Here is a 27,087-nt window from a genome sequence, read left to right as displayed (position 1 = left end):
ATTCAGTTAAATCATTAAAGCTTTTGTATATGGACAAGAGTCAACATTTCTTTTTTAAAAAAAAACAGGATAAATCTGGAGTAACCCCATTGATTTTATTGGCATTAATCTGGATTTACAACTATGTAATTGAGAACAGAATTTGAACCTAGAATTTCAGTTTTCAGTATAGCCAGGGAATAAAATACTCTGGTCCTCTCTGGGTTTGCCAGCTATAGCTCAGTGTTGCTGTCAGGATTTTAATCTGTGGACTGGAAACAGACCTCTGATTATTGAATCAAGTATTAAACCCCCTTCCCTTGCCCCACCCCCAACCAGACTGAGCTAGACACAAAACAAAATGTTTCCCAACAAACCTGTATTATTTTCTTTTACTAAGGAAACTCATAATTACCATACTATTTAAATTGATTCGCCTTTAAGAATAGATCAGCGCAAATGGAATAATGATTGCTTTTTTTTTTTCTTTCTGTGCAGTGCTAGTAGAAGGAAACTTTGCCAGGGGCCATTTGTGGGAATGGGAAGGGCGAGTTTCGTAAGGGACATTTCTCGGACCAGGTTTTCCAGCGAGTCAATTTCAAACTGGGTTGGGGAAAAGTAGCAGCGTTTTTATAAAAGAGTTAAAGAAGCCCCTTAATTTCAAGCTAAAGTCCTGCCTTGAATAGCCCCTTAATACCCAAGACGTGTGTCTGCTAGAGAAGGAGGAGGGATCCATTTGTACGTGTTGCAACTTTTCGTGGTGCTTTGTTAAATGGGGAAAGTACGGTTCGCGGGTGGCGGGGGGGCTGAAGGGGGAAATAAAGCATGTTGAAGTCTGGCTCCTACCCTGCTTTGGAGGTGTTTGCCAGAAAGGGACTATGGGGAGGACAGATTGCACTCGCCCCGGGGCTAATGTGACAGGCTCTTCCTCCGCAGCCCTCCCGGGAGCAGCCGGGGCGCGGAGAGACGTGCTGTTCCTCATGCTCTTGCGGAGTTCGAGTTGCATTGTGCAATGCAAGCCCTTGGTGTATGTCTCTTCGCCGCTGCTGCTGCTGCTGCACCAGTGTTACAATACCGCAGCCAGGCTGCTGCTGCTGGTGGGGAGCGGGGGTGGCTGGGTGAGGGGCCCGTCCGATGAAAACGTCTCCAGGCGGATAGTTAAGAGTTAAGCTGGGGGCCGCTTTGCGTAGCTCGAGCAGCCGGGACTGGTGGCTCCGGCTCCTGTCAGGGGGAATCCAGGCCGCACATTGGTGGCGCCCGCAGCCGTCGGATCTACTTTCTCTAGCCCTGCTTTTTTCCTCCCCTTCCCCTCCTCCTCCTCCGGCGGCTCCAGTCTGGCTCGGGGAGGATCCCGAGAGCTGAAGTTCCGAGGCGATTCGGGGCTCGCGGAGCGGCCGCTGCCATGGGGGCTCTGGCAGGACACGTCTAGGAGCGCGCCTGCCCCTTGTCCCTGCCCAGGCTCCCGGGGAAGTGGCCTGGGAAGTGCTCGCAGCCGGCGGTGGATTTGGGGGGAGTAACATGGCTGATCTAAGGGAGTGCTGAGCAGTTTGTGTCTGTACGACGCTGGGCTTGGATTGTAACATGTAAATAACTTCTCCTTCCTCTGGACAATAAGCCAGGGCACCGATGCCAGCCCCTCCATTTTCCAAAGAGGTTTTGTGAGAGGTTCTCAGGCTCTGGATTATGTTGTGCAAAAACAATTCGCTAGGGGTGAGTGTGTCTTGCGTTTAACTTCTTTGTATTAAAGGGCAAAATGTGACAGGCGGCACGGGGCTGCATATGGCAATCTGCATTATAATTCTATGGAGACAGATGGGGTGTCAACATAAGGAGGGGTTGTGGGAGCTGAGGCACTAGGTTGGAAACTTATCAGGAGTACTGTGGTGACACTGACACTCTAGAGAGATTTTCACACCCGTTGATCAAAATCCATCTCCTGAGATCAAAATGTATATATCAGTCCAAGTTACAGGTTCTTCAACTCAAATAAAAGACGCAGCTCAGGACTGACAGGTGTTATATGACCAATAGTCCGGTCATTTGTTTCTAAGTGTGTGTGTATGTATAATGTACATGTTTGTTTTTTTTTAAAAAAAGAACATGTTTTTTAAAACGTGGCCTAAATGTAATAAATAAAACTAATTTTATTAGCCTTTTTTTTCCACTTGAGTGCTGGGGTGTCCTGAAACTTAAAAATACAGTAAGGAATAGGATTATTTCTTCTATATATTTCTTAAATATTCTACACATGCACATAGCTATTCTTGTAAAACAATGTTATCTTAAATATTTTCACATCATTTTAAAATATAGTATGTCTACAAAATTTTAGATTCTCTTCCCCATCCTTTTCCTGCTCATATTAATTTTAAATCAGAAAAATACTATTAGATGACCTGTTAGTAAAATATACTGAAAATACAGCACATACTGGATGTTTAAACCATCTTATATTTTGATCTGTGATCTATGAGCAATGAACAAATAGATCAAAAGTCAAAGAATGGATTATGTAACTGGTTTGGTTCAGTGAATTTGATACAAACTATAAGGGAGAGCTGTTAAGTATGATGTTTTAATGTTGTGCTTATGGCCCAGTTAATTCAGTATCCATACTGTTCTTGAACTATGACTTTTATCATGTAACTAATGCTAGATACTAAATATCAAACATTTGATAAGTGAAACATTTGTTAGTAATATACTAGATTCATTGTATGTTTGAAAGACATTCATGAGCGTATGTGTAATTTTTATTATTTGACTTGTCAGTCTTTGTAGTATAGTAATATTTTTGCATTGTTCAAAAGGGGTACTTTAAAGAACCTTATGCCAGTATTAAAGTAGTCACATGCTGTTGTTATGCCTGTGGAAGATAGACAAGACAAACAGTCAATTTTGCTATTGCAAAACTAAAGCAAATATGTCATTTGAAGGCTTTCAGTGAACATAAAAATAATATATGCTCAAATAAATAAAATTAAACATAGCAGAAATGCTAAATATAGCTATAGTCGTACATTAGCATACTGTAAATACTTAATGTACTATGTTAATGCATAATAAAATGCCCACTTCCTGTAGAAAAAACTGTAGTTCACTGCCTGCTTAGTGGAAATATTTTAAACCACTATGGTTATAAGACAATTGGAGACAGAAGACAAGATATACTTTTATCAACAGTGCTAATGTGATGCAGCTGCATCCATGCTAACCATTCATTAATGTCATTAAAGAGCACTGTACATTTTGTTTCTTAATGTTTTAAAAGCATGCCCCTTTTAATCCATGCATCAAAAATATCCTTTCCTTCTGACAATATACTTTGAGTATATTGGCTACCCAGAATAATATCTTTGTCAGATTTGTGTACTCTGTTGACTTGTGTCCTAGAATAATGAAATGTTACTTATTCTGCACTCTTCTTTCTCAGAGAGACCCCTGTAGCCTTTTAGTGAAATTGTTGATTAAGATTTTTTGTTTTAATAGTTTATTTTACATTATGGCATTTAACAGTTTTTGTCATGACAGTGGAATGTGATCACAGCATGTAAACTTCCTTAGCATAGATTATTCACCACATTTCCCCAAAGAACATTCTCCTAAAGGTGAACTAAAGCCAAAACGAAAATAAGTCATGTATGGATTTCTTCTCTGAATGCGTTTTCTGACCAGGCTGTAGAGGCTCTGTCTCCATCCCTCACAGCTGTGCCAATTTATGTTTTCCTAGTTTTTGAAATGTTTTTTCTCTCCATGCTTGAGTTTGAAGAATTCAGCCCAGCAAAGTGGGAACTGCCTATACGCAGGATAATAGGGAGCATGACTATCCAGTGTTGTCAAATGCACAGTGTAAACAAACTGAAAAATATAGAAATATTTCTTTCTTTAATCTGTATTTTAGTTCTAATAATCTTATGAGTTAAAAGGTAACAATAGTAAGTAATGCTTTTTCAGAGAAGTATGGCTTTTTTTAAATAAGTTGACAGTGTGCCTATAGCTAGCCTTTTATAATTCTGTTTTTCCTCAATGAAATCTTTTTGGCACAACCTGGTTCACTGGCAATATCCCACAGTGTGTTATCGCAGATATCCAGTGTCACATTACAATCCATGGCATTTGCTGTGTCATAGTGGTACATTCCAGGATACCTTCAGTGAACCAGGAAATGCCATTAGGCGTTTGGAAGGAGATAGTTGGGAAAATATTATGGTGGAGTGATAGCCACATCATAATGAAGATCAGTAGAGAGTTTTCAGTTTAATGGCAGTGTTAAATGTTTATATCTGGTAATCCAATAGAAATGTAAATAAAGTTAGTTAAACCTTATTTCTGTGGGGGATCCAGGGTTTGTGGAAAGTATTCAGCATACAAATATATGTTTAATTCAATCTTGTTTAGGTATTTTCAGTGCTGGACTTCTTAGGCTAAAAACAAGTACTAAAATAAGTGGCAAAACAGCACAGCTTTAATTACATAACAAAACAGACCTATTTTTATTTAAGAACGGTGTCTACTTTGTGAAGAAATGTCTTCATGTGCTTTTGAAAACATCAAAGTGCCTCATGTAGGTTTTATTTTCCTCTTGCCATGCACATGCATCACCAACCTTAATGGGAGATCATTTTGTATATACTGAGGATATTTGATCTCCATTAGTGATGCATTAAAAGTTAGTAAAATGTTGCTCTACACATTTTCTTCTTACCTTGCTCCTGCACGCAGCCTATATGTTGTGTAGGATCACTGTTTAAATGTTGTTTTGAACAAGTGTGGTTTGCGCTAATGGTGCTTTTACAATACTATATCTGAAAAAAAAAAAGTGTGGTGTGCTAGTTCAACCAATCTTTGCATTCTAATTGTCACAGTATTGAAAAGTAAATTTAAATATCTCTGATTATGTTATGAAATTGGACACTAATAGAAACTGAAGCCCTGCATTTTCAAACCAGACCTCAGTTTTTGCAGATGTAATATTATTTCAGTAATGAGTTGTTTTGTTTTAAATACCATTGAGAAGTGCTCATGCCTAAATTGAATAGTTGTGTGGTCTTATTGCAAACTGTGTACTTTTCCCCCCACTTTTTTATTTTGTTACCTTTGTTCACTGTCATGCCTAAAAGGAGGCCCCAGTTCTGTAAAAGAATCTACATGCCCAGCCTGTAAGGGAGTTCAGATTACTTCAGTGGGACTGTCTCTGGGAGGAAGGATGAGTGTAGATTTTTATTACTTATCATTTTATAGTTGTCATAGGTATTCTTCACAAGACAGGCCCCTGCCTCAGACAATTTACAATCGAAATGATGGATTTAACAGACAAGTGAAAAGGAAGGGAGAAGGAGAGGATCAAGAAAGACATAGTATATGGATATATGGATAATTGGTTATTTAAATTACACACTTATACCATTAAGATGCATATATGTCTGTTGTTTGTTTTTGTTCAAGTGAGAACAAAAGATTTGCTACACTAGTTCAGAACAATGGTCCATCTAATCCAATATGCTGCATGAGTTGAAGAAAGGCGCAAGAAACTCTGAAATGGTCAATTATGGAATAATCCGTTCCATAGGGGGTCTGTTAAGAGATTGAATTATGCCCTGAAGCATAATCGGTTATGTTCTTTCCAAGCTTTTAAAAGTCTACCTGATGTAGCTGTGGGTGTTTGGCTCCATAATGAGAAGTGTCTTTAGGAGTGGTTTGAATGAGACAAGGGTGGAAGGTTGACAGATTTTTGAAGGTCTTTGCGAGCTAGTTGGACAGTGTGAAAAGAGCATGGTGCTGTTGGCAGAGCAGAGAGTACAGAACGGAGAGAATGTGAAAGAAGGCCAGTTCATAGATGTAGTTCATTGAAAGGAAGGGCTAGAAATTTGAACTTGATGTGCAGCACAGTACGGAGTCAACATAGTGACTCAAATTGGGGCATGATATGGTTTGAATGAAGGGTGGCTGGTGCCAGATGCTTAAGATGGAATGAACAGTACCAGGGGAACTATTGAGTGATCCATCCCCTGTTGTCCAGTCCTAGCTTCTGGCAGTCAGAGGCTTAGGGACATCCAGAGCATGGGGTTGCATCCCTGACCATCTTGGCAAATAGCCATTGGTGGAGCTATCCTCTATGAACATATCTAATTTTTCTTTGAACCCAGTTATACTTTTGGCCTTCACAAAATTGTTTGGCAATGAGCTCAAAAGGTTGAGTGTGAATTGTGTGAAGAAAGTACTTCCTTATGCCTGTTTTAAACCTGCTGGTAATTCATTTCACTGGGTGGACCCCAGGTTTGTGTGTTATACGAAAGGCTAAATAGCACTTTCTTATTCACTTTCTCCATACTTTCTCTATGGTTTTATAGATCTCTACCTTATCTCTCCTTAGTCGTCTCTTTTCTAAGCTGAAGAGTCCCAGTCTTTTTAATATCTCTTCATATGGAAGCTGCCCCAGACCCCTAATCATTTTTGTTGCTCTTCTCTGCACTTTTTCCAATTCTAATATATCTCTTTCTGAGATGGAGCAACCAGAATTGCATGCAATATTCAAGGTGTGGGCATACAATGATACATGATATTTACCGTCTTATTATTTATCCCTTTTCTAATGGTGCCTAGCACTCTGAAAGCCTTTTGGATTGCCACTGCACATTGAGTGGATGTTTTTGGAGAACTATCCACAATTACCCCAAGATCTTTCTTGAATGGTACCAGCTAATTTAGACCCCATCATTTTGTATGTATAGTTGGGATTATGTTTTCCAGTATGCATTCATTTGCATTTATCAACATTGGATTTCATCTGCTATTTTGTTTCCCATTCATCCAGAGCAGGAGTTCTCAAACTGGGGGTCCACCCCAAACCCCCGCTTTGCCTTCAGCATTTATAATGGTGTTAAATAGATTAAAAAAGTGTTTTTAATTTATAAAGGGGGGGGTCGCACTCAGAGACTTGCTATGTGAAAGGGGTCACCAGTAAAAAAGTTTGAGCGCCACTGATCCAGAGTATCTCTTTGCAGTCAGCTTTGGCCTTAACTATGTTGAGTAATTTTGTATCCTGTAAAAAATTTGCCACCTCACTATTCACCCTTTTTTCTATATCATTTATGAACATGTTGAACAGCACAGTCCCAGTACAGATCCTTAGGGTACCCCGCTACTTAACGTCTCTCCACTGCAGGGCTGCCCAGAGGGGGGGGCAAGAGGGGCAATTTGCCCCAGGCCCCGAGCCCCACGGGGGCCCCCACCAGAGTTTTTCGGGGCCCCTGGAGCGGGGTCCCTCACTCGCTCCAGGGTGCCCGGCAAACTCTTGTGCGGCCGGGCGCAGGAGCTTCTGCCGCTCCCGGTCTTCGCCGGCGGGGGGTCCTTCCGCTCCGGGGCGGAAGGACCCCCTGCTGGCGAATTACCGCCGAAGACGGAGTGGGACCTGCCGCCGAGTTCAGCCCGGTCTTTGGCGGTAATTCGGCGGCGGGGGGCCCTTCCGTTCCGGGAACCGCCGCCGAAGTGCCCCAAAGACCGGGCTGCGCTTTGGCGGCGGGTCCCGCTTCGGTGGTAATTCGGCGGAGGGGGGCCCCGCCGCGGGTCTTCGGGGCACTTCGGCGGCGGGTCCCGGAACGGAAGGGCCCCCCGCCGCCGAAGACCCCGGGCCCCCGGAATCCTCTGGGCGGCCCTGCTCCATTGTGAAAACTGACCATATTCCTACCCTTTGTTTCCTATTTTTTAGCTAGTTTCTGGTCCATGAAAGCACTTTTTTCTTCTTAACCCATGACTGCCTACTTTTGCTTAAGAGTCTTTGATGAGGGACCTTGTCAAAGGCTTTCTAAAAGTCCAAGTGCACTACCAAGTTCTCTGGATCACCCTTGTCTACATGTTGACCCCCTCAAAGGATTCTGATAGATTGGTGAGGCATGATTTCCCTTTACAGAATCCATGTTGACTCTTCCCCCCCACAAATCGTGTTCATTTATGTGTCTGATAATGCTGTTCTTTACTATAGTTTCAACCAACTTGCCTGGTACTGAAGTTAAGCTTACCTGCCTGTAATTGGCAGGGTCACCTCTGGAGTCTTTTTTTTTTTTTTTTTAAATAGGCATTACATTAGCTATCCTCCAGTCATCTGGTACAGAGGCTGATTTTAAGTGAGAGGCTACATAGCACAGCTAGTGGTACTACAGTTTTGTATTAGAGTTCCTTCAGAACTCTTGGGTGGATACCATCTGACCTTGGTGACTTATTACTGGTTGATCTATTAATTTGTTCGAAAACTTCCTCTATTGCTACTTCAGTCTTTGACACTTGTCACCTAAAAAGAATGGTTCTGCTGTGGGAATCTCCCTCACATCTTATTTAGTAAAAAATAATGCAGAAGACATTGCCGTAGTTGAGGCACATAATTGGGGAATGTGTCCAGAATCTTTTTTTTTTTAAATCCTTATCCATATTGTTATGTGACTATGGCCAGGAAATAAAGAGCTCTTTTTGTCTGTCACGCCTGCCTTACAGAATGTACAAATGGCTTGGCCATTGAGACAGAAAGAAAGAATTACAATTCATTGTAGGTTCAAAACTGCTCACAAAATGGGAGCCTTGAATTGAAAATCTGGCCCTATGTTGTTAAACTTTAGCAGATCGATGATGTTTTCAACAAGAAAACAAATAGTTGGACAATGCTATCTCAACAGACTTCATTGCTCATAGGAGTGAGTAGAACATCAGCCCAGAGTGCTTGTGAGAGAAATTGTCTTGCATTGGTTATGAGGAGGGAGTCCAGAAGTCAGAGGAATATAACATTAAATGAGATAGATAAGAGATTAAGGGTGGGAAGGACAGATTTTAGTCCCTTTTTTCACCTCAGTCCATCTTGGTGCAATTGTTTGTTTGTCTCTGAGCAAGCTCTTTTCAGGTGCATTTAACCACCTTCTCCTTCCATTTGGCTCTTGTTCTTTTCCATTAGAAAGGTGATATTTTAATTAAAGAAACAGTTGTAAAGGTAATTCCAATTGGTATTTCGGAAGCACGAGATTAGTTTTTAAAGTCTAGGTCTGAGAGGGAGACTATCATATTGAAGAGTGATGGAGGGTTTTTGAGTCAAGGTCGAGGGTTTGGAGAGATGGTTTGTGTGGACTCGGATACAGTCTTTTAGGATCTCTTCCTAAAACTGGGCTGGGAGAAGACTTTTTTTTAAACCTTTGTACCATCTGCTCTTAGTGTAACGAGTAATATATTGTTCTTTCACAACTTATTTACTTCCCCTCAATATCAGCATATATCTTGTCTATATGATGGTGTTTAACTGATGGCTATTGTCAAGCTAAAATTTTTATCAGTACAATTTAAAAAAAAAGCTTAACTCCTGTTATTGGCTCCTAGCAACTATTATTTAGTTGTTGAACCTCAGTCATTAATGTAGCTTCCATGGAGATCTTTGGAAACCAAGTGATGTGTATCTAAGACCTGGTCTACACTAGAAAATTATATTGGTTTAACTATGTCAGTCAAGGGTGTGAAAGATCCTGAGTTGCATTGTTAAGCAGACATAAGTCCCTGTGCAGACAGTGCTAGGTCAACGGAAGAATTCTTCCATTGACCTAACTACTGCCTGTTGGGGAGCAGGATTACTTATGCCCATGGGAGAACCCCTTCTATCAGCATAGGTGGTGTCTACATTGAAGTGCTGCAGTGGTGCAATTGAGCCACTATAGCTTTTTAAGTGTAGAAGTACCCTAAATTAATCATAAGCATTTACTACGGTAGCTATATCTGTTGTCTTTTTTTAAGCATCCAAAACTTTCTAAAATCTTGTTTGACTGTTGTGTAGAATGTTATTTTAATGTATTCATGTGTAGTTCCTGATTATGGCTAGCATTATGATGGGGAAGTGGTGGTCCCAAGAATTGATGGCAGAGCTTGCTCTTGGAATTAAAGTATAAAAGATTTTTTTTGCTCATTTTCTCATTGCAGGATAATCTTAACGTGTTAAAATATCTTCTGGACACAGCTTTTCTATAACTACCTAAATATTTTCAGTGGTAATGCACTTAAACTTTCACATAGAGACCTGTTTATAATATGTATTATGGCTTCATTGAATTTCTAATCAAGATAACAAGGTATTCTGTACATTGTCTTTGGATGAGATCCTTGGTGATCTGAAGTCAGTGAGAGATTTTCTTCTGATTTTTTTAATGGGCTTTGGATCAGGTCCTAATGGTTAGTGTACAATCCTTAGCTGTGATGGTGACCATCTACTCATGCAAATAATCCTATTGAAATCAAAGGAATTATTCATGAGAGTAAATGCCCACCAACAGGAGTAACAGTTGGGCAATCCAGCCTCTACTTTTGGTAGTATTTTGAATAATTATGCATATTGATGCAATTATGATGTAATAATGTTGAAGATATTAACCAGTTTTTATGTATGATTATTATACACAATCTAAAACTGTGGAGAACTGGATAACTGGTTGTATAGATGTGCATTGCAAGCTTGTTCTCTCTTATCTTCTTAAAACTTGAAGATTGAGGCTAGCTTTCATAGAATCATAGACATGTAGGACTAGAAGGGACTTCAGTAGCCCATGTTGTCCAGTCCCCTGCACTCAAGGCAAGACTGAGTAATAACTAGACCATTCCAGGTGTTGGTCTAACCTGTTCTTAAAAACCTCCAGTGACCCAGATTCCACAAGCTCCCTAGACAATTTGTTCCAGTGCTTAACCACCCTGACAGGAAGTTTTTCCTAATGTCCAGCCTAAACTTCTCTTGTTGCAATTTAAGCCCATTGTTTCTTGTCCTATCCTCAGAGATTAAGGAGAACAAATTTTCATCCTTTTCCTTGTAACAACCTTTTATGTACTTAAAAACTGTTATAATATCCCTTCAGTCTTCTCTTCCAGTCCTCTAGACTCTCTCCTGTTTTCCGTGTGTTTTCAAAGATAATTGCTAATGGCTCACATTTCTCCTCAGTCAGCTCCTTGAGTAATCTAGGATTTCCATTGACTTTCCACTGACTTACACTCCATGCAACAGTATTGGGGTTTCCATTGACTCCATTAGGGTTTTCTGGGCTGCAATTAATTACAGAATTTGGACCTCGGTTTGTGTTGCAGACTTCTTCTGATACATAATTTTACTCTTGATATTACAGGTGTGTTGACAGAAATCACAATGACATTGTTTTGTATTAAATCTTAGTAGAGCGGTGGAGGGCTGGATGATTTTGGAGACAGGACTATCCATAGCCCAACTTCTCTGCCATTGTTTTCTTCTAAAGCCAAAGAATATATTTGGAGGGGCTGCTCCTCCTTTGGGTCCCTGTGACAGGGTTCTAGGCAGGAAGTGCTTAATCAGCCCCCTGCCATGCCAGCCCCAATCAAGGGGAATGGATTGGGGCTGGCTGAATAGTCCTGCCTGCTTGGCAACTAGGAACAGATGCCAGCCTAATTAGCCAGGGTCTATAAAGGTTGTTGAGAGGGAGGAAGCCAGGGAGGGGAGAGAAAGGCCAGAGGCTGAGAGGGACTGGTGGCTCTGGTCTGTTGCTGGTGGAGTCTGGTAAAACCCTGCACATAGATAGTAAGGTGGTGATGGGAAAGAACTATAAATAAAATACATGGGTGATTGCATCGATCTGAGGTGTGCCTGATTGGTTTTGTGAGGGCAGCAGTGGCAGAAGTAAGAGGGGCCCAGCTGTGCCTTGCTACAGTCCCCTAGTAAAGTGCATGGACTTACAGATGAGGAAGAGGAGGCCTTTTCTGAAGAATAAATCTGTCTTGGAGACTTACTTTTGTAGTAGAAAAGCAGGTAATAGGCTGTAAATCAGTCCCTTCAGAAACTTCTCCTAGGAGAAGGGGCTATTCTTCTCAAACGTTTGTGTAGTCCTTTGAGCTAAAGGCAGTTACAAGGAGCTTAAATAAAACTTTGCCACTCCTGTATGTCTTATGAACAGGAGGCATTTTAGTACATGGACATAGTCCTGGAGTCATCCTCAGGTTGATATTGTAGTACCTTCTGCATCTTAGAAATGCTTCTTACCGCTGTGAGGAAATGTTTCCCTCCAAGATGCATTAGACAAATAGGTAGATAGCAGTTAATTTTCAACTATTTGGGATCTCAGTTAAATATTGATTCTGTGTAAGGTTAGAGCAATTGTAGACTGTGCGGGGAAACTGAGTGTCCTGTCTACTGGAGCTGGATACTATTGTAAGTTAGTAGATAGGAGCAAGATATCAGCTAGCTTTCTGAAATGATCTGGAATAAGACATGTTCATGTTATCTTCTAAGGTCATATCAAATAATCTGGTGACTAGGCGAGTTTATTATTGGTTACCAGAAGAATTAAAAAAAAATGTTTGGAAAAAGAGGTTTTAAATAAAAGCTTAGATTCAGCTGAAATCAAAGGCTTGTCCCTCACAGATACAACTTTCTGCTTTTGGAGTTATTTTTAATCGAGAAGGCGGCAGGCATGCGAGCTGATTTTCAGTGGCACTCACACTGCATGGGTCCTGGCCACCGGTCTGGGGGGCTCTGCATTTTAATTTAATTTTAAATGAAGCTTCTTAAACATTTTAAAAGCCTTATTTACTTTACATACAACAATAGTTCAGGTATATATTATAGACTTATAGAAAGAGACCTTCTAAAAACGTTAAAATGTATTACTGGCACGCGAAACCTTAAATTAGAGTGAATAAATGAAGACTCGGCACAGCACTTCTGAAAGGTTGCTGACTCCTGCCCTAAGTCTCCTTGCAGTATCCAGAATACCATACTTTTTCTTTCTTACACCATCTCACAGTCAGAAGAAGTGACAATCTTATTTACTATATTGGATCTGCATGTTGAAAGAGCAGTTGCACAATGTTTTGTTTGCTTTACTTTTTGATGAAGGATTTGAATCTGGATGATCACTCTAACCTAAAACTGTCATAAAATGGCTGAAAAAGTTATATTTATGACTCATGATGAAAATCTTATCAGTGATTCTGACCCTTTACAGTTGATGACTGCTTCTGGAGCTGTCAATTCCTCAGCTGGTTATTGATCTATTTTAAAAAAAGCAAACAGAAATTCAACATGCAGTATGTTTTAATTGAAAACAATGCTCTCCTCTGAAGACAAATATTTAGTTCTCATTGTTTACTGTGATCTCTTATTTTCCTGTATCTTCCTTCCCTACCTACCAAAGGCAGTTGTATTAATTTAATTTAGCTAATTTATATTTTAGGGCCTCATTTTACTACAGTAAGCATCATGGGACAGGGACCTAGTCATGTTAATCACCACTATATAAATAGTAACAATAGAACAGTGAAGAGTCAGGACTCCATTATACAATCAAATAGACTCAGCTGTGCTCTCTAGGAGACACCCTAAAATTGTAGCTGTGGCTGGAAGTAGTAAAATGGATCAGTCTCCAGAGTTGTATCTTCTGAAACATGGAGTTTAATATGCCCCAAATCTGGAGACCCAAAGTTTCAAATCCACAGATTTTTACTGATCCCTTTGAACTCGAGGATTGAGAGCCACCTTCTAAAAAGCATAGACCTATTGGAACCATGTTGTAGTTGTACATGCCTGATGGTAGCCTGTTATGTTAGGGCGGGGACACGGTAGAGTTCAGATGATACTTGGAATTTGGACAAATTGAGAGTCCTGCTTCTGAATCAATATTCTATAGATAAGGGGTATGCAGAGTACTATAGAAGTTCAAATATCTGACTTCTATGTTGGGACATTATCAAGTTAGATAATTTGGTATGTGTAACTACATTACGTAAAAGGTGTCTTTAAAAGAAAAAAAATTGTGTATGCAGTAGGGGTTGGGAATTCCTGTGCTGAAGACATCTGAAATTCTGGAAAGTGTGTATCCCCAGTGAGAAAGAGAGATCACATAGCTGGCATAAAGCAGGACCTGTTTTCACTTGCATATGTGGCCACATCTAGAAATATATCAGTTTTAGGAATTAAATTGTTTGAGAATTGAATGTCTGAGGGGACTGAAAACAGAAACAGTCAACTAGAAATCTTCAACTAGATTACTAATTTGAATCTGGCCCAGGTCAGTAATGAATGAGGGTTTTCTAGTATCAAGTGGCTGTTTATCCCCCTGTGAAATGAGTCTCAGTCCAGTTTCTAGAGGACAAGTGTCCTCATCTCTAAAACCACTACCACATTTGATATTAATTTGGTATCCATATTGGTAGTTTAGCATAGAGATAAAGGGCTGAATGGGCATGAACACTAGACAATCCTTTTGTGCCTGGAGTTGGTCTTTCCATGTTGCGTTTGAGGCACTTGGCAGAGCAGTGTGGAGAAACTGGAATTACTGCAGCCTGTTCTGTACCCAGAAGAGATGGATTGAAATTTTCTTTCTGGCATCTTTCACAAACATTTTAATACATAGATAATTGTAATAAAAACAAGTTTTTGCTTGAGAATGAATCAGTCACATTTTTAGTGATTTGAAAAGTGTCAGGCAGTTGAAGCAAATTCCATTAACTGCAAGAGATTTTTAAAACATTGAATTCTTATAGATATACATCAGTATAACAGACCAGTCCATTTAGAGTTAGCTGTGTCTATGTGGCAGTTCAACTAAATTCCAATAGAGTATAAGTATAACAGAGCATCTAAAAAGCAAATTAAAATATTAATATGGGCTTTCTAGGGTTCTCTATAGCAACATTTTTTTGTTTTTAAATGTAATACTTTTTTATATCCATCAAGAGTTGTTCGAATGATTCGAGTGAAGTGAGTTTGGCAGAGTAATTAATGGTGAATACATTATTGTAACAGGCAAGGAAATGTGCTGTGTGGAACAATATGAGGAATTTTTAGTCTAGCTAGGTTTGTATGTATAGTATAATTCAGATTATTTTATTAGCAGCCATCTTGGAGCATTTGTTGGAAGTGAGCATAAATTTACTGTGTGTAGAAGACATCACATTCAGATTGTTTTGTGTATTTTTCTTAAAACAATTAATACATTAGTATACTTGACTGCAATATGTTAGAACTTTTGTGCAAGAAATAACACTAGGTTGAAGCTTGGTAGCTGAAGATCTGTAAAGAATGCCAGTTGACTATTTTTTTCATGCAAGCTCCATATACAAAACAGGGTGCGTCGTCATTAGAGATTCCTCAAAGTCTCTAAGCTTGGTAGCCCTAAGAGTCTTTTTTTGTCTGTAGTAGGGCTGTGCTACATAGAAGAAATACTGTTTTTATAAAATGTTATTTTAAAAAAGTTATAAAAATAACGGAAACCTTTTTGAAAGGCAGTTTTTTAAATGTTTAAATCTCTTCATAAAATTGCTTTTGGGAATGTTTTAAGCTGATTGTGGTTCTCAGAAGTATTTGAATGGTGTATTTGAAATCTTCCAAGAGAGGCTGCATGATCCCTACATTGAAGATCATATTAGTAGCCATATAGTCAATATTTTTGGGTTTGGTTTTTCAATTTGTAAAATATAATTAATAGTATGCACTTGTTACTGAGATGGCATCATATTTAGTTTTAAATTCTGGCTTGCATGATCTTTTTTTAAACATAAATGTTATATAAATTATTTTAATTTCTGATGTAATTTAATACACTTAATGGTATACTTGCATCTCGCTCAGAGTAGCTTAATATATTATGATTTATGTAGATTTATTTCCCAAATATAGACCAACTAATACAATATATAAAATTCAGTAAGAGTGCCCTATCCTATCATTTAACTTTCTAAAACCACATTCTCAGTAATTTCAGTGTTTGCCATTAACTTTTTAAAACATTGTACGGGTGTTTTTAGAAAAAAAATATATATAGTTCACTGGTCAGACTCCTTTTATAGACCTGCAAAAGCAATAACTTATGTTATTCAAGTTTTAGAACTCAGGTTCTAGCGTCAACCGTAATACTGGAACTAACTTTGCTTGATTGAAAGGGACCCATATTCTAGATACATATTATCAGAGGGGTAGCCGTGTTAGTCTGGATCTGTAAAAGCAGCAAAGAATCCTGTGGCACCTTATAGACTAACAGACGTTTTGGAGCATGAGCTTTCGTGGGTGAATACCCACTTCGTTGGATGCATGCATCCACGAAAGCTCATGCTCCAAAACGTCTGTTAGTCTATTAGAGATATAGTGTCTGTGTAGTTGAGTCACAGTTCCTATTAAGTGCATTTTCTTTTGATTCAGTTACTAGGTTGAAGAGCTGATCAGCCTCAACATTTTCTATTGCTTTTTAAGCAACAAGTAACTTTAAAAAAGATTTAACTTTTTTGTCTGCAGTAGACTATTAAGAGGTATGTGGCAGTTTCCTCTTCTCACTCAGAAAGCAGACTGCTTGATAAAAGGATCCAGAAACCTGATCTAATGTTGAAGATTTGATCTGTGAACTTCAATAGCAGATGCTCATAAGTAGCGTCAGTCCTCTAATGCATGTTGCAAGGTGCTTTCACTAATGAAATGAGCAAAGGAATTGAGTTCATGTAATGCTGAAGTAGGTGCTAGATAGTGGAGGTGGAATTTTGTTCTTGCTGAAATACATGGAGAGGTCTATTTTTATTTAGAATTTTCAGAAGTTTATGAAGTATCCTCTATTCTTTCACTGAGTGTTCTTTGATTTTTTTTTTAAAGTATGCTGTAGTGTGTTTTTGGTTTTTTGTTTTTTTTTTAAACCTTCAAAGTTATTGAATAGGCACAGAATGTGATTTTTCACAACTTTGAACTATCTTTGCAGTAGTGATGCTATACATATGGTCTGGTTGGATTTTTAATTCTAAAATCTTCTTCTCAGTCATTCATTTTGGCTGGGATCAAGCATGAGAAATTTCAGTCCCAAAGGATTATTTTTTTTAAAAGTTGTTTTATACTTTAAAATGTCTCTTTCTTCAGTTAACAAAATGTGCCTTCACAGCCCCTTGAAAATTTTCATGTTCTAGGTTTTTTTGGTCATACTTCTCAGAGAGAGCAACACTTGAAATAGAAGGGCTGGAAGAGAAAGGGAGGCCACTAGGGAGCTATGAAGTGTTCCTCTCTGCGTACATCTTGTATGGTAACTCTCTCTCAGGCCCTGGAAGTGGTATGTTTTTACTTCATTGTCTATATCCTAGATTACTCATTTGAAATATGACTTTGATTGACTGGGAAACAAATGAACATACATATTTATTACAGTGGTTTATGTTAAAAAGTTGAGTTTACTAACCGTTTTCACCTGTGTTCAGAGATGTAATTGTGTGGTGTCATTGGGCAAACAGTGATTGCTGTATCTTGTCCTTTTTTCCTTTCCTTTTTCAAAACTCCTTCCCCTCATGCTGTGCTTTGCCAGTCTGAGAACTGTTTAACTGTTGGGATATATAAATATTCCTGGGTGAATCTAGTGATCCAAAGCACAGAGATTTTTTTTTTCCAGGTGAGCTAAACATCTTCAACTTTCAGTTTAGTTAATGGGAGATGTGGATGCTCAGCACTTCTGAAAATCAGACCATACAATTTTTAGTTTACTAACCATATAAGAGTATGTGTGCATGTGCATATCTCTGTTTTTAGTCAAGTTTTAAGTTGTTGTATATTGTATTCTACTTGGATCTCTTCAAGATGTTTTAGGTTTAAATATCATACTTCCTACAACATGTTAATCACTGATGTTTGTATGTAAAACATTTCCATCAAGGGCATTCAGCCACATTACCTTCATTCTGTGAGCCAAAAGCAAGCAAGTCAGACAATGCCTGGTCCTGTATTAGAGGAAGCTTCATCCATTTGTTCTGCTGCTCATAGGCCAGAGATGTTGGACCTGAAGCTTTTGAATCTACCTTAGTATTATTGTTTGGTTTTTTTCTAAGTCTTAGGATATGGGGCCATTTTTGGGAGTATCAGGAGTCTGGGGTATACCATTTTCAGACATCCTTAAAAAGTTTGAGTTAAATGAGACATTCTTTCAATGATGTCTATTTAATTAAAATTTGTTTAAAAGATGTGGTGTTTGGGGAGGAGAGGGAACTCCAGGTTCTCAGAGATGGTCTCAGCCAATCACAAAATGCCATGTGACCAGATGTTAGGTGGGCATAGAGCAGAAAACCACCTTAGTTCTGTAGGACTACATTCTGATTACTGATGTTTTGTTGATTAGTGCTAAAGTCTTGAGTCATTTTGGTGTGGAAAGGTCATTTGACCTTGACATCCTCTTTGATTTTGTTGTAGGACCCTGTTTGACTTCTTGGACGTGTCTGTAAGAACAAAACTATATTTTTATAGCAAAGCCTCACATCTATGCTGATGTTCACTGAAAGCAAGTAGTCTCCTCAACCAGGATCAATTAAAAAACAACCAACCAACCAACCAAATTATCTTTAAATTGACTTTTTAAAAATTTAAATCAATTTATTTGCTTGTTAATTCTTGACTACCAATTTTATAGACTTAAATTGCAAAAACAGATGTTTTTAAATTTTCTGCATTTCCTAATTGTTAGAAATTCAGAGTTTTGCATAGAAATTTTTTTCTACTAAGAAGATTCATGCTTAAAATGGCTCATCTGTGCTGAAAAAGACAATACCTGGGCCTCATTAACATCCTTACGATGCAAATAACATGAACTCATACTCAAAATTGATAAGGACATAGTTTTTGATATATTTACAAACAACCTTACCGCTGAATATATTGAAGTCAATATTACATATTACAAGTCAAGATTGCTGAAATGTTTTGACCAGGCTCTCCTCCTCCATCAGGGTTTGTAGTTTGAATTCCGTGGGACTTGTGCTCCTAACACACTTTTGAAAATACCACACTTAGGAGCTTAACTTTTTGCTCCCATTTTTGAAAATATTGGCCTGTCTATATAGAATGAAATTCACAACAGCTTGTTAATGTGTTGAAAGTCCAAATCACTTTTCATTTAGAACTGGGTGAATAACTGATTTTTTTTTCAGTCCCCATCGATCTCCCCCTGCCCTCTTTGCCAAAAAAAAATTGTTTTGGGGAACTAAATTTGAAAATTCTGAAAAGCATTGTCAAATTGAAAAAGTCCTTTTTTGGATTGAATTAAACATGTAATTCAACCCAAAATGTTTAGTTTCTGTGCATCTTTAAAGGGCACAAAACAAGATTGGGGAGGAGGTGTCATGTCCCTCCCCCAATATTCCAGTGATTAGGACATTCCCTGTCATGTGGGAGACCAGGTTTGAATCCTTGCTCTGTAGCAGGGATTAGAACCCAGAGCTGCTCCTCCAAGATGAATAAATTTGTTCATCAGAAAATTTTCTCTCCGCTCTGTTTTCTTTGTACTTCTGTCTGTGTTGTGTGGCACCTACTGTTCCTTTAGGGAAAATAGTGCTACTGATAAGAACATAAGAATGGCTGTACCGGATCAGACCAAAGGTCCATCTAGCCCAGTATCTGTCTACTGACAGTGGCCAATGCCAGGTGCCCCAGAGGGAGTGAACCTAACAGGCAATGATCAAGTGATCTCTCTCCTGCCATCCATCTCCATCCTCTGCCGAACAGAGGCTAGGGACACCATTCTTTACCCATCCTGGCTAATAGCCATTTATGGACTTAGCCACCATGAATTTATCCAGTTCCCTTTTAAACATTGTCATAGTCCTAGCCTTCACAACCTCCTCAGGTAAGGAGTTCCACAAGTTGACTGTGTGCTGCGTGAAGAAGAACTTCCTTTCATTTGTTTTAAACCTGCTGCCTATTAATTTCATTTGTTGACCCCTAGTTCTTGTATTATGGGAATAAGTAAATAACTTTTCCTTATCCACTTTCTCCACATCACTCATGATTTTATATACCTCTATCATATCCCCCGTTAGTCTCCTCTTTTCCGAGCTGAAGAGTCCTAGCCTCTTTAATCTTTCTTTGTATGGGACCCTCTCCAAACCCCTGATGATGTATGTATATTGATTGTGAGGCTTGCAACTAAGGCATGGCCTACACTTCAGTTAGTTGACAGCTATGTTGGTCACAGGGGTGAAAAATTCACACCCCTGACCAATGTAGCTATGCTGACCTAACCTCCCGTCCCCCATATGTAGGCGCATTTATGTTGATGGAAGATGCTTTTGTCAACGTAGCTACCATCATTCAGGGTGGTGGTGTTCCTGCGCAGATGGAAAGACTTCTCCTGTTAGTGTAGGCTGCGTCTACACTATGGGTTTATACCAACATATCTAAGGCAGCGTGTCTGTGCTGGTACAGTCTCTGTAGCCTTTGTACCTCTAGGATATGAAGGGAATACAGTAGATTCCCATTAAAGCATTTGATGAAGTCTCATGAAATGTTGCTTGAAAAATTACTACGGATTTAGGCATTATTCAGATGAGGTTAGATCGGTTTGTTTTTCAGCCAGTGTGGATTGAAATTGCATAAAAGAAAAAGCTGTATTTAGTTGGGGGAGATGACTAATGCAGGACTGCAGGGATCAGTGTGAAGTTCATTTTTATTTAACATTCTCATTAATGAGCTGGAAGAAGAAAACAGACTAATGATATTGATGGCCAATACTAAATTAAGCTGATTTGCCAACACCAGGAGAGAAAAAAGCACAAAGGAATCTAGACAGATTAGAAACATGTACAGAAAATAACTAGATGAAATTTAATTTGGAAAAATGTAAACATCTGGAGCTGGAATCAAAATGTCTCCATAATGAAAGTGAGAAACCTGGGATATAGTAAAGCTGAAAGGTACCAAAGGGACAATAGCGGACAGCAAATTCACAGATGCTTTTGACAAACTCTTGCTGCACCTCTGTTCCCTATCTGTAAAATTATACTACCTTACTTCATAAGGGTGTTGTGAAAATACATGCATTACTGTTTGGGATGCAGTCAGATACTGTGATGATGAGCACAATAGAAATACCCATGACAAAATAAATGATTCTCTATTCAGTGCAAGTATTGCTATTTTTTCAAAGGTTAAATAAAATATTTTTTCATATTGCAATTGAAGTTTTAAAAAAATGTTGCAGATGAAATTCAGTAGTATAAATTCAGTTGTTCAGGAGTAACAATTTTCAGCTTTTATACTTAAAAATATTTTTCTTTCTATTTTTTTTGGAGGGTAGCTGAAGGGGTGAAAATTACTGTGACTTCTAGCCAGACAACTTTGCCTTCTCCTTCCAGTGTAATTTTGTTTTAAAAGTTCCTATATTAAAGCAAAGGGTTTTCATAAAATACTACCATCTATGAAGAGTCTTTCTATTTCACAGTAGATGAAAGCGTTTAACAATGATTATTATCCTTAATTTAAAAAAAAATTCACTGTTGAAATGGCCTGAATGAAACATTAGCTGCTAAACAGACAGACATGGAGACTAGACTAGCAGCATTTACCAGCTGTGTATAAGAGCTACATTGGACATAAAGGGATTTTGCGTTTTATTATGTGGGAGGGATGATGTCAGTTTGGTTGATTATGCCCCTTTCAAGCTGCTGTGATAATTACCTGCTTGTTACCAGAAGTGTCGAACCCATTTTCAGTTTTTGTTTGCTTTTGCTGTCATGCCCTAATTGCTACATAATTTTGTCCCTGCCAATTACTACCTTGCTGTTGGATTTTACATTGAAGAGGTTGCAAGAATTGATAGTCTTTGTTTTAGCCTTCATAGTTCAAACAGAATATTCTGTTGCCTATTTCCTGGAATACTTGTGTTACTTGGTGTCCAGTACTGCAAGGTGGCAAGTGTCCACAAATCCCATGTAAGCCAATGGGAGCTGGAAGCCCCTCAACAGTTTGACAGATCAAGCCCTTGATGATGAGAAGACTGATTATATGAGAAAACAAGAGATGTGGAACTCCGGTGTCTTCAGTTTTTGAGAAGTGCATGAAATCTATGTAACATTCTGTGCGGGTATTGACACTTCTGTTAACCGCCTTACCCCCAATTATTTGCGTCAAATAAACTGCTTTACATGTAGATATGTTTTGTAAGTGCTGACTTTTATAGAGTTATTTGAATATTTAGTGCTAGATTTTAATATGTGATGTACCATCTATGCACCCTTTCCCTGGCCCAGTAGTCTTGTCCCCTACACAGAGAGCTGGGAGTGCGGTTGGTGTAGAAGTGCTATGTCAGATCTTTGCCAGCATGGTAGTCACTTGAGGGGCTTGGTTAAGATGGCTTTCTGGCCACTTTACATCACCTAAGTGGCACAAAGCATCCAGAGTGTAAGTGTTGCACAGGAACCTGTATAACTTAACCAAAAAAAAAAAAAAAAAAAAGGGCGGGGGGCAAGCAGAAATAAAAGTATAAATACCCAAGCAACTATCAGTCTAGAAACTTAAAAGTTTATGTTCAGGTTAAAATTGGTCTCATGATCACCACTCTTCTTCTGACAGCCCATTAAACGAGTTACCACATCAGTGAAAGAAGCTCTGACCAAATATTAAAACATTTTTCCAGCATGATAGTTTGCCTCTGGTGAGGTCTGGAAAGAAACAGATTAAATTTTTCTCTTTAATTTAAAAAAGGCTTTGCACCTCGATATTGCTCCACCACTCCATCTCTGTTGGTGACAGAAAAGTCACATAGCTCTCTTTAAAATAGAACAGTTATGCATGGCAATGAGTGGCTTATTTTTTAAAAGGATTCTGAAATATTGTAGAATCTGGAGAGGAGGAATAAATTCAGTGTGCAGTATTAATCGTAAAAATGTAATTTGTTAGAAGAATTCAATTCCAAATCTTCAAGTGATGCTCACATATTAATCTTAAATGCTTTAGCACTCTTTTCCAGTGACTCAACTGAAGTTCTGCAATATTGAGGCATGGCCTACACTAGGAATTTAGATCGGTATAGCTACATCTCTTAGAGGTGTGAAAAATCCATCCCCCTGAAAGACATAGCTATAGCGACTTAATCCCCGTTGTAGACAGCATTTCTTCCGTTGACCTAGATACCTCCTTTTGGGGAGATGGGTTACCTTTGTCAATGGAAGAAGCCTTCCTATTACTTCTGAGAGAATTCTGCACCAAAAAATTAATTCTGTGCCAAAAAAAATGATGTGCACAATATTTTAAAATTCTACTAATTTTATTTGTCAATAACTAAATGTGGCTCCAGCATGGCAGTGGAGAGCACTGGCTGCACTGAGGTGAGAGATCACTGTGAAGCCCCCACTTTCCCCAGTACAAGGACTTGGCAGCGAGGCCACACCTGACACAGTGCAAGGGCCAGGCCTGCCCCAGAAACACCCCGGGGCCCTGACCTTCTGCACCAGGTGTGGATGGGCAAGCTCAGCCCAGCAGGATCCAGGTGTGGGGGGATCCAGGTGTGGGGTGAGAGGTTTCTGTGTGGGGCAGTCTGAGTGTAGGCAGCTCATTCGGAGATCTGGATGCACAGAGGCTTGTTGCGGGATTCCGGGTACAAGGGCAATGGAACTCTGCAGGGGATCCAGGTGAAGGTGGTGGGGGGCTCAGCAGGGGTGGTCTGGGTATGGGGAGATGGGGCTTGGCAGGGGTGTCTGGAGAGTTCAGTGGAGGGTCTGGGTGATGGGCTTGATGAGGTGGGGGTCCAGGTGCAACTGGTTGGGGTTCAGTGGGGTGGGGGTCAGGGTGTGTGTGGCTCTGGGGTTGGCAGCTTGTCTGGGTGAGCGCCCCAGCTGCTGCTGATGGGACGTCACATGCCCCTTGTGATTCCCCCACCCCTCAGGCCCACATTCCCCTCCCCCTGCTCTATTCTACACCCCTTCCTTGCCCACTGCTTCTTCCCACCCCTTTTCCCTCATTTCCCCCCCTCCCCCGCTGTCTCACCGCAGGCACTCACTGTTGCACAGAAAACAGGAAGGCTTCCAGCACATAGAAGGGGAGCACAGCTGGCAGTAAGACCCAGGAGGCGGCATTCAGCTGCAGAGTAAGCAGAGCAACTCTCCCTCCCCCTCCAGGCTTCCCTTTGCTTCCCTACCATTTTTGCAGGGAAGCACAGAAATTTTGTGTGGGCTGGAGGAGCATTTCTGCAGGGGCGCAGTCCTGCAGAACTCCCCCAGGTGTATCCTGTTGGCATAGGTAGTGTCTAAACTTAAAATGCTGCTGTAGCATTTTAAGTGTAGACATACCCTAAATTACAATTTAGACTCCTGGGAGAATTCTGCGCATGTGCAGAATTTATGTTCCCTGCAAATTTTGTTGCTTTGCTGCAGAAAAATTATTTTCTGATGGAGAAGCAAAGGGAAGCTACAAGAGTGGTCATGTAACCCTCCTTAGCAGTATATTTTGGGTGCTCAGGGCAGCTGGCAGAGAGGTAAATCACTGGGGCAGAAAGAGGGACTGGGGAAGACCCAGCTGGTGGCTCCTACCCTGCACTGGGCTCAGCTGCTAGTCCCAGCTGGGCTGGGGAGAATGGGACATCCTCTTCATCTGCATGGCATCCAGGGCCAGGTCAGACCCATCCCCAGATTTCTCCCTGGGCTGCAGGAAGCTTTTCAAACTCCTTCCACCCACCCCCCGCAATCCTGCTTCCTGCACCCATCGCTCCTCAGCTTCAGGGGGAGGGATCCCTGTATAGGGAGCTGCTTCCCCATCTGCCCAACCCTTGTGCATCCAGACCTCCTCCTACCCAAATCCTCCTGCCGAGCCTAACCCCTGCCCCTGCAATCAGAACCCGCCCCCCCCGATGAGCCCCACTCCCCCTGCACCTGGACTACCCTTATGAGCCACTTGAATACCCACCCCACCAAGCCCCAACCAGCTGCACCTGGATCCCCACCCGACTGAGCCCCACTCCCCTGCATCTGAAACCCCCCCCCCGAGACCCCCTCCCCCCCGCTGAGCTCTATCCCCCTCACACCCAGACCTGCTGAGCCCCCAACCATCTTCATCTGGACCCCCCTGCAGGGTCCCATTACTGTTGCACCCAGAGTCCCCCAACAAGTCCCTATGCATCCAGATCCCCTCTGCACCTGGATCCCCTACTGAGCTGCCTGCACCCAGATTGCCCCACACAGAACCCTCTCAACCCATACCTGGATTCCCCCACACTAAACCCCGAGCCCTCCACACTTGGATCCTTCCTGCCCACACCTGGTGCACCTGGCATGGAGGGGCAAGGCCCTGGGGTGTTTCTGTGGCAAGCCTGGCCCGTACACTGCATCAGGGTTGGGTGCAGCCTCACCGCTGAGTCTGTGTCCTGGTGGGGGAGATGCAAAGTGATCTCCCACCTCTGTGCAGCCAGTGGCCTGTGCTCCCCAGTGCCATGCTGGAGCCTCCACATTTATTTGACAAATAAAATTTTGAAGAATTGTGCAGAATTTTAAAATATTGTGGGCAGAGTTTTTAATTTGGGGGGCAATTTTTTAAATATTTTGGAGCAAAATGCTCTCAGGAGTATATATATTTGTAATTTACAAGGAGAATCCATAATCAGTTAAAAATGAGGATTTTTGTTTAAGGGAATCTGTCTCTGATTCAGTTGAATCAGAATGAAGTTGCAAAGCGTGGATAGCAGTAAATACAGCAATAGCAAAAGGTTTTTTAGCCATATAAATAGGAAGAAAACCAAGAAGGAAGAAGTGGGACCGCTTAAAACTTTAAACGGAGTGGAGATTAGGGATAATCTTGGAATGGCACAATATCTGAACGAATATTTTGCCTCGGTCTTTAATGAGGCTAATGAAGGGCTAAGGAATAGTGATAGAGGGACTGATGGGAATGAAGATATGGGGGTAGACATTACGGTATCTGAGGTAGAAGCTAAACTTGAACAGCTAAATGGAAGTAAATCGGGGGGCCCGGACAATCTTCATCCTAGAATATTAAGGGAATTGGCGAGTGAAATTGCAAGCCCGTTAGCGATGATTTTTAATAAATCTCTAAACTCGGGGGTTGTACCGTTTGACTGGAGATTAGCTAATATAGTTCCTATATTCAAGAAGGGGAAAAAAGTGACCCGGGTAACTACAGGCCTGTTAGTTTAACATCTGTAGTATGCAAAGTCATGGAAAAAATTTTAAAGGAGAGAGTGGTTACGGAACATGAGGCCGATGGCAACTGGGACAAATTACAGCATGGATTTACGAAGGGTAGATCGTGCCAAACCAACCTGATCTCCTTCTTTGAGAAAGTAACAGATTTTTTAGACAAGGGAAATGCGGTGGATCTAATATATCTTGATTTCAGTAAGGCGTTTGATACGGTACCGCATGAGGAATTACTGGTTAAATTGGAAAAGATGGGGATCGAAATGAAAATCCAGAGGTGGATAAGGAGCTGGTTAAAGGGGAGACTGCAGAGGGTCGTATTGAAGGGGGAACTGTCAGGTTGGAGGGAGGTTACCAGTGGAGTTCCTCAAGGTTCGGTTTTGGGTCCGATTTTATTCAATTTATTTATCGCTGACCTGGGAACCAAGAGCAGGAGTGGGCTGATAAAGTTTGCGGATGACACCAAGTTGGGAGGTATTGCAAATTCGGAAAAGGATCGGGATATCCTCCAGGGAGATTTGGATGACCTTGTAAACTGGAGTATTAGTAACAGGATGAAATTCAATAGTGAGAAGTGTAAGGTTATGCATTTAGGGATGACTAACAAGAACTTTAGTTATAAGCTGGGGACGCACCAGTTGGAAGTAACGGAGGAGGAGAAGGACCTAGGAGTCCTGGTTGATTGTAGGATGACTATGAGTAGGCAATGTGATGTGGCCGTTAAAAAAGCTAATGCGGTCTTGGGATGCATTAGGCGAGGTATTTCTAATAGGGATAAGGAGGTGCTAGTCCCGTTATATAAGGCGTTGGTAAGACCTCATTTGGAGTATTGTGTGCAGTTTTGGTCTCCCATGTTTAAGAAGGATGAATTCAAACTGGAACGGGTACAAAGAAGGGCCACTAGAATGATCCGAGGAATGGAAAGCCTGTCGTATGAAAGGAGACTTGAGGAGCTCGGTTTGTTTTCCTTAACCAAAAGAAGGATAAGAGGAGATATGATTGCACTCTTTAAATATATCAGAGGGATAAATACCAGGGAAGGAGAGGAATTATTTCAGCTCAGTGCTAATGTGGACACGAGGACAAACGGATATAAATTGTCAGTCAGGAAATTTAGGCTTGAAATTAGACTAAGGTTTCTAACCATCAGAGGAGTGCAATTCTGGAACAGCCTACCAAAGGAAACAGTGGGGGCGAAGG

At 40.6% G+C, this 27,087-nt stretch overlaps 1 protein-coding gene across 14 annotated transcripts in view; it reads left to right on the top strand.

The window, feature by feature from the left end:
- Positions 1-27,087, top strand: part of KMT2C (lysine methyltransferase 2C) — a 346,573-nt gene that overhangs the window by 47,385 nt on the left and 272,101 nt on the right. The window contains exon 1 of one of the 14 annotated variants that reach the window (XM_039527508.1): positions 1,315-1,689. The exons of the other annotated variants lie outside the window; for them this stretch is intronic. The gene's annotated coding sequence lies outside the window, so the exon portion shown is untranslated. Of the gene's footprint in view, positions 1-1,314; positions 1,690-27,087 lie in introns of those variants that run through there. 14 annotated transcript variants of the gene reach the window in all.

This window comes from Mauremys reevesii, linkage group 2 (assembly GCF_016161935.1).
Source record: "Mauremys reevesii isolate NIE-2019 linkage group 2, ASM1616193v1, whole genome shotgun sequence".
Classification (NCBI taxonomy): domain Eukaryota; kingdom Metazoa; phylum Chordata; order Testudines; family Geoemydidae; genus Mauremys; species Mauremys reevesii.
This window is presented reverse-complemented; position numbering and strand designations above follow the sequence as displayed.